The 6,670-nt window shown below is 45.3% G+C and overlaps 1 pseudogene; it reads left to right on the top strand.

The window, feature by feature from the left end:
• The first annotated feature begins 392 nt into the window (after positions 1-392).
• Positions 393-1,881, top strand: LOC104680317 (annotated as a pseudogene).
• The last annotated feature ends 4,789 nt before the right edge of the window (positions 1,882-6,670 follow it).

Genomic DNA, 6,670 nt, shown 5'->3' with positions numbered 1-6,670 from the left:
AGGAACCACATCAGCAGAACCTTGATCTTGGACTTCCGGCCACTAGAACTAGGAGAAATAAATCTCCACTGTTAAAGCCATTCAGTCTGTGGTATTTTGTTATAACAGCCCAAGCCATCTAAGACATCTCCCAGCTCCCCTTTCCATAAATCTACCCTATATTCTCCCCAGTCTAGGGGCTGTCCACTCCCTCCTTGGCTCTAGGTGGAAGGCAGCTGTTGAGTTTACTTTTGTTTAACTCTTATCTGGTGATATTTTGTTGTGTAAGGGCTTACTCAGAGAAAAACAACCTGTTCTTAAACTCAACCTCAAAAGTAGAAAATTACTTTTTAAATAGAGAAAACATTCACTTAATATGGCTTTAGACATGCACTGCAGCCACTAGCCTAGCCATGGGCCACCAAGCCCTCCTGTTCCTGCTCCTGGCTTTCCTGGTGCCCTGGACCACCACAGCCCTCCAGCTGGCCTTAAGGGCTCTCGGCAGCCTGCACACACCAGCCAATCCCACATCCTACCTGGCTGTTGCCAAGAACGACTCGGTTCTCCACTTCCCTCGGAGGGTTGACCATTTTGGATTTAATACTGTGAAAACTTTTTAACAGCAGTATCTAATAGCTGATAAATACTGGAAGAAAGATGATGGGGATGTCATCTGGTTTTGCAATCATACGTGGTTCATGTGGGATGGGGCTGAGGAACTGAAAGTTGTGTTGGTGTATGTGGAACAGCAATACTGTGGACAGTCCCTGCCCTGTGATGACCTGTTCAAGGTTTCTGGACACTAGGATCTCCTGCCATCAGAAAAAGCTCTGGCTGATTTTGCAGAGCTAGTCAAACACTTGAAAAGAACAATCCTAGGAGCTGAAAATCGCCCTGTCATGGCCCTCTAGGGCCCCTATGGTGGCATGCTTGCAGCCTAGTTCAGCACGAAATACCCTCATATAGTAGTTGGAGCTCTTGCAATTTATGCCCTTATCTGGCAGTTGAAGGATTTGGAACCTTCCGGTGTATTTATGAAGATCGTAACTACAGATTTTAGGAAAGGTGGTCCATATTGTTCAGAGAACCTCCGCAGGTCCTGGGATGCCATTAATCAACTCTCAAATATGGGCAGTAGTTTGCCGTGCCTTCCTGACGCAAGATCTTTGAAAGACTGGATCTCTGAAACCTGGGTGACGTGCAGTGGTGAGCTATCCTTATGCATCTAACTTTTTATAGCGTTTGCCTGCTTGGCCTATCGAGGTCAAGTGCCAATATTTGAAAAAACCCAATATATCGGATTCATTGCTGCTGCAGAATATTTTCCAAGCTGTGAGTGCGTATTACTCAGGTCAGGTGAGTAATTATTCAGGTCAGGTGACATGCCTGAATAGTTCAGAGGCAAGAACTAGCAGTCTGGGATTCCTGGGTTGGAGTTATCAGGCCTGCACAGAAATAGTCATCCCTTTTTGTATCGATGACCTGTTTGAATTTCACTCATGGAACTTGAAGGAGTTTTCCGATAACTGTTTTAAACAGTGGGGTGTGGGACCAAGGCCCTCCTGGATCACTACTGTGTATGGAGGCAAAAACATTAGTTCGCACATAGACATCGTTTTCAGCAATGGTAAACTAGACCCCTGGTCAGGAGGTGGAGTAACCAAGGACATCACAGACACCTTGGTTGCAGTCACCGTCTCAGAGGGGCCCACTGTTTAGATCTCTGAGCCAACTTCGGTGGTGAGATGGCTCATCACCATCTCAGAGTGGCCCACCGTTTAGATCTCTGAGCGAACGTGGGCCTTCGGTCCCATGTCTGTGCTGTTAGCCCCCTCCCTGGAAATTAGACACATGAAGAGATGGATCAGAGATTTCCACCACAGTGCGGGAAAGCAGTGCTGAGAAACTTTTGATCATTTTTAGTTTCTTCTTTTATGTTCACACCACCCACATTCCTGTTCACTTCCGTTTTCTACATGTAGTTACTTTCCCTTGTTCCTCGCTCAATTTGATGGCACGGAGGGGAGACAGAAGAGAGGGTGATGGTGGTGACAGCAGCCATCCCAGGAGTGTGATTTCCTGGGCTCCTGCTGACTTCGTGCCACCTCCAGGAAGATTCTCTTCCTGATCGCTCTCCCACACCATCAGTGGCCCTCATCACTGGAGCAGAGTGAAACTGCGTTTCACAGAGAAAGAGTCATTTCCTGTGTTTCTCTGCAAGCAGGGATTTCTCCTTGGTTTTGAGGTTGAAATCTCTTTGACCCATTTATAAGTCCCCACCCTCCCCCGCCCCCCGAAAAGGAAAAGCAGACGATAGATAAAAATGATGTAATTGCAGCTGGTAGGATGTCTGATGCCAATCCAGGAAATGGGAGCCATTTCTTTTGTACTGGATTTAATGATTTAATGACTTTGAACTGTGCTGTAAATTTTTTTCTTTTTTTTTTGGTAGAGATGGGGGTTTCGCCATGTTGCCCAGGCTGGTCTCTCGAACTCCTGAGGCTCAAGTGATCCGCCCACCTCGGCCTCCCAAAGTGCTGGGATTACAGGCATGAGCCGCCATGCCAGGCCTGTGCTTTAAATAAAGAATAAGCCTGGACCTTATTTAAAAACAAACAAACAAACAAACAAAAAAAAAAAAACATGACTTTACATGCACAGGTACAGGCAGAGCTCACACTTACCACCTTTTAAATTTCACCTATTATATTGATATACTGCAGTTGACTAAGTCATTCCCCTATTGTTGTTCTGCAAATTATTTCCAAGTTTTTGTTACTACAAATAGAATAGCAGCAACCTAGACATTTCAATACTGATTGTTTTTCTCTAACTTTTAAATATTTCCTCAAAGCTTCCTGGTTAAAGAGTATGAGTTATCTCATGGCTTTTTCTTTTCTTTTTTTTTTTTTTGAGACAGAGTCTGGCTGTGTTGCCCAGGCTGGAGTGCAGTGGTGTGATCTCAGCTCACTGCAACCTCCACCTCCCATGCTCAAGCGATCCTCCCACCTCAGCCTCCTGACTACAGGTGCATACCACCACAGTTGGCTAATTCCTAAAATTTTTTGTAGAGATGGGGTTTTGCCATGTTGGCCAGGCTGGTCTCTAACTCCTGAGCTCAAGTGATCCGCCTGCCTCAGCCTCCCAAAGTGTTGGGATTACAGGTGTGAGCCACCACGCCCAGTCATCTCACTGCTCTTACAGCAAAGGCCACATTGTTTGTAAAAGCCACTATGATGTGTTGATGTGCAAATGAGCCTGCTCTATCTCACACTTACCAGTACTAGGTCTTGTCATTTCTCTTTATTTGAAGCAGTTTAAAAGATACTTATTAAGCCCTTAGAATTATTTAATCATTCATTTCTTTCTATGCAGAGTTATGTTGTAATGAACAAAATGCTAACGCTCAGAAATCAATTCGACAAAACAATTTCTGATTATTTTGCCAACAATCAGAAATCTCTGCCTGAAGACCCACAGATTCAACTCTGCCATAGCCCTTTTCCTCTCTTGAATGTGCAAGTTATTGGTGTTTAATATCAGTTTTACTTGAAAGGATTTATGAGGACAAATGGTGAGTGACAAAGCAAACAAACAAATAGATAAGCAAGGAAGTATTTCCTTTTCCCACACAGGCCTCCTCAAAGTCACTGTGTTCGTTGCAGGCCATCTAGTGGATCCACGTGGGAAAAATGTCCAGCGCCGAGGGAGGGGAGGGAGGGGAGCCGCTTTCCCAGGTGAGCACAGATGGGGCAGGCACTCTAGACACAGGACACTGACTTAGGGTCCTGTTTCCTCACAGGAGGAAGAGTTGCAGGTTCCCCAGCTCCCAGCAGCTCCCCGTGTACTATCATTCCACGTTTCCTGGGAAGATGATCTGGCCAGCCTCTTCCTGGCGGGGGTGGGTGGGAACCAGCAGGCACTGGAACACAGTTGTTAACATCTACTTATGAAACTGCTTAAAGCTGGGGGCTCAGTGAAAGGCACGACTTTCTAGCACAGAAAATTCCCCACAGCTTCCGTAAGCTGAGGGGCCAACGTTACAGGCTTTTATTCCTTCGCCAACCATTCATTTAGTGGCCTGTATACGAGCAATGCTGTGTGCGTTCTGCAGGTGGTTCTAGCTGGGGCTGAGTCCAAAGTAGAGGAAAGAACTTAGTTGTGAAAAACCAGTAAATGGTAGATGGCAATGAGACGAGCATGGGGCCACTGTAGAAGCAGAGAAGGGTCCGTGGAGGAAGTGGAATTTTGTTTTTCCTCATAAGCTTAATTTTGGCTTTATTTAAACAAAATGATACATACTTATAAAAATTGATAAAAGTAAAAAATGAATAGTTCCCTCATTCCCCTACGCACTTCCATTCCGGAGAGGTGACCACTGTTTAGAGTCGGCTTGGCATACTTAATTCCAGGAGGTGGTTTTTAAACTGAGTCTTAAAGGATGAGATTTGGTCAGTGGAGGGGGTGGGAGAAGAATGATGTGCTGGGACTCTGTGGAGTGGGAAGAGTGAACTATAGATGGGCACAGTCCCATTATCATTGTGAAATTCTAATTTTCTATTATCCTCAAATCCCTTGAGTTTCTGGCAGCCTTCATCATTAAAAAAAAAAAAAAAAGAAGAAGAAGAAAAGAAAAAAAAAAAGGAGGAAAAAAAGAATTAATTCATTCCAGACACCTGAGTTGCTTCAGTTTTTTTGTTTTTTTTTTTTTTCTTTTCTTCTTTGGTTTGACACTGAGTGAACCCAAGACAATGAATCATAAGGCTTCACCTCATGAATGTTCTGTTGCAAGACCTTTGACTTTCAGAACTTTTTCTATTGCACTCAGATCCTCTGGCAACTTGATATTTTCCTGCACTCCCTGGCCCTTGCTGGGAAGGGTGGCATTTATTCACCTGCAATTGTGGGGGGTTTTGCTACGCAGAAGCATGTACTTAACTCCCAATTCAGTTACTCACAGCCTCGTTCTTTGCAGACCTCTGGACTAGTTTCTACGCTCTTCTCCCAGACAACCTATACTTACCTCTATCAGAGTACTTAACAATCCATATTGAAAATTGCTATTAATTATTTGGCCATATGCAGACCATAAAGTCCATGAAACCTGTCTACTCACTGTGGTAGGCTCAGTGCCTAGGAGCTCAAATATTTGCAGAATGAATGTATGAGTAACGAACAACCAACGTCCTAGAGGAAGTATTCTGTTGTAGGAGTGGCTACAGAGTAAGTATATTAGCCACCGTGCACAAGGAATAAACGGATAACTCACTGCCAGCTCAGCACTGCTCCCCACACAGGAAGCCTGAGGTTGGCCTCCTTTGTTGATGCCCGACTCATTTGTTCTTGAGGAGCATTAGAACGTTCTGGGATCACACTGCTCGCTGCACGACACACATTCTCCCCAACCCTTTTCCTCCACCTCTTCCCCAGTCAGTGGTGACCCACAGTCAGCACATGCTACAAAATCATCCTTCGCACATGGATGGCATCACTCCATGGCCTGTGCTTACCTCCCCCTCCTGGAGCCTCAGAGGAAGCCAGCCTGCTGCACAGAGTGTGGACAGCCCAGTCACAGGCAACTGCCTCAGCTCCAGGGTCCACATTGACCCCCTAATCCACATTTCCTGTTTCTCTTTTCCTTAACTCTTCAGTTTCTTGATGTCCTCCTCATGTCTGCCCCAGATCCTCTGAGCTAGTCAGGACAGGCTAGGTGCTGCTGCAATAACAAGCATCCCCCAAATCTTAGTGACCCCATACAGTAAGTTTGTAACTGTCATAGGTCCATTGCTTGATGTGTGCGGCAAGTTAATACGCCAAGACATTGGGTCACAGCAGAGAAAGAGGTTTAATCACAGGGCTGATGAATGAGGAGACGGGAGAAACCCTCAAATCTGTGTCCCTGAGGAGTTAGTGTTTTTAAGGGTTTCAGAGTGGGCTGAAGCGTGGAGAGAGTTGATTGGTAGAAAAGTGCAAGGTGAAGTCATGGGATGGGGAGAGGAAGAAGCTGTATTCTCATGATGATTTTGCTTCTCTGTGGGGGTCTTCGAACTGGTTGTTGTCCGTTGTTCCACTGAAATTTGGGATCTGGAAAACACCTTCAGGAATTCTTAAACAAAAGCCTGTGACTCTAACACCAGAGATCCTATCTATAGGAACAATGAGGATGCGAGAGAGGTCGCTATGCAGTGCTGCATGACTTTCCCTTATAAGGAAGTGGGTCAAAGAGCAGCCTGACATATGGGTGCAGTGGCTCATGCCTGTAATCCCAGCATGTTGGGAGGCCGAGGAGGGTGGATCACTTTAGTCCAGGAGTTTGAGGCCAGCTTGGGCAACATAGTGAGACCCTGTCTCTACAAAAAATAATTTTAAGAACTAGCCAAGTGTGGTGGCATTTGCCTGTGGTCCTAGTTTCTCGGGAGGCTGAGGTAGCAGGATCACATGAACCCAGGAGGTTGAGGCTGCAATGAGTCATGATTATGCCACTGCACTCCAGCCTAGGCAATAGAGCAAGACCCTATCTCAGAAAAAAAAAAAAAAAAAAAATAGTGCATCCTGATTAATGCTTAATTATAACTATATTTCTATCCAGAATGCTTGTCAATCATGTGAGGATGGCTTCAAGCTTATTTCTTGCTGGTCCGACATGTCTAACATGGGTTGGCAGGGGATTTCTACAAACATTTAAGGACCC

Source organism: Rhinopithecus roxellana, chromosome 17 (assembly GCF_007565055.1).
Source record: "Rhinopithecus roxellana isolate Shanxi Qingling chromosome 17, ASM756505v1, whole genome shotgun sequence".
Lineage (NCBI taxonomy): Eukaryota > Metazoa > Chordata > Mammalia > Primates > Cercopithecidae > Rhinopithecus > Rhinopithecus roxellana.
The sequence above is the reverse complement of the archived record's forward strand: the minus strand, read 5'-3'. Positions and strand labels throughout refer to the sequence as shown.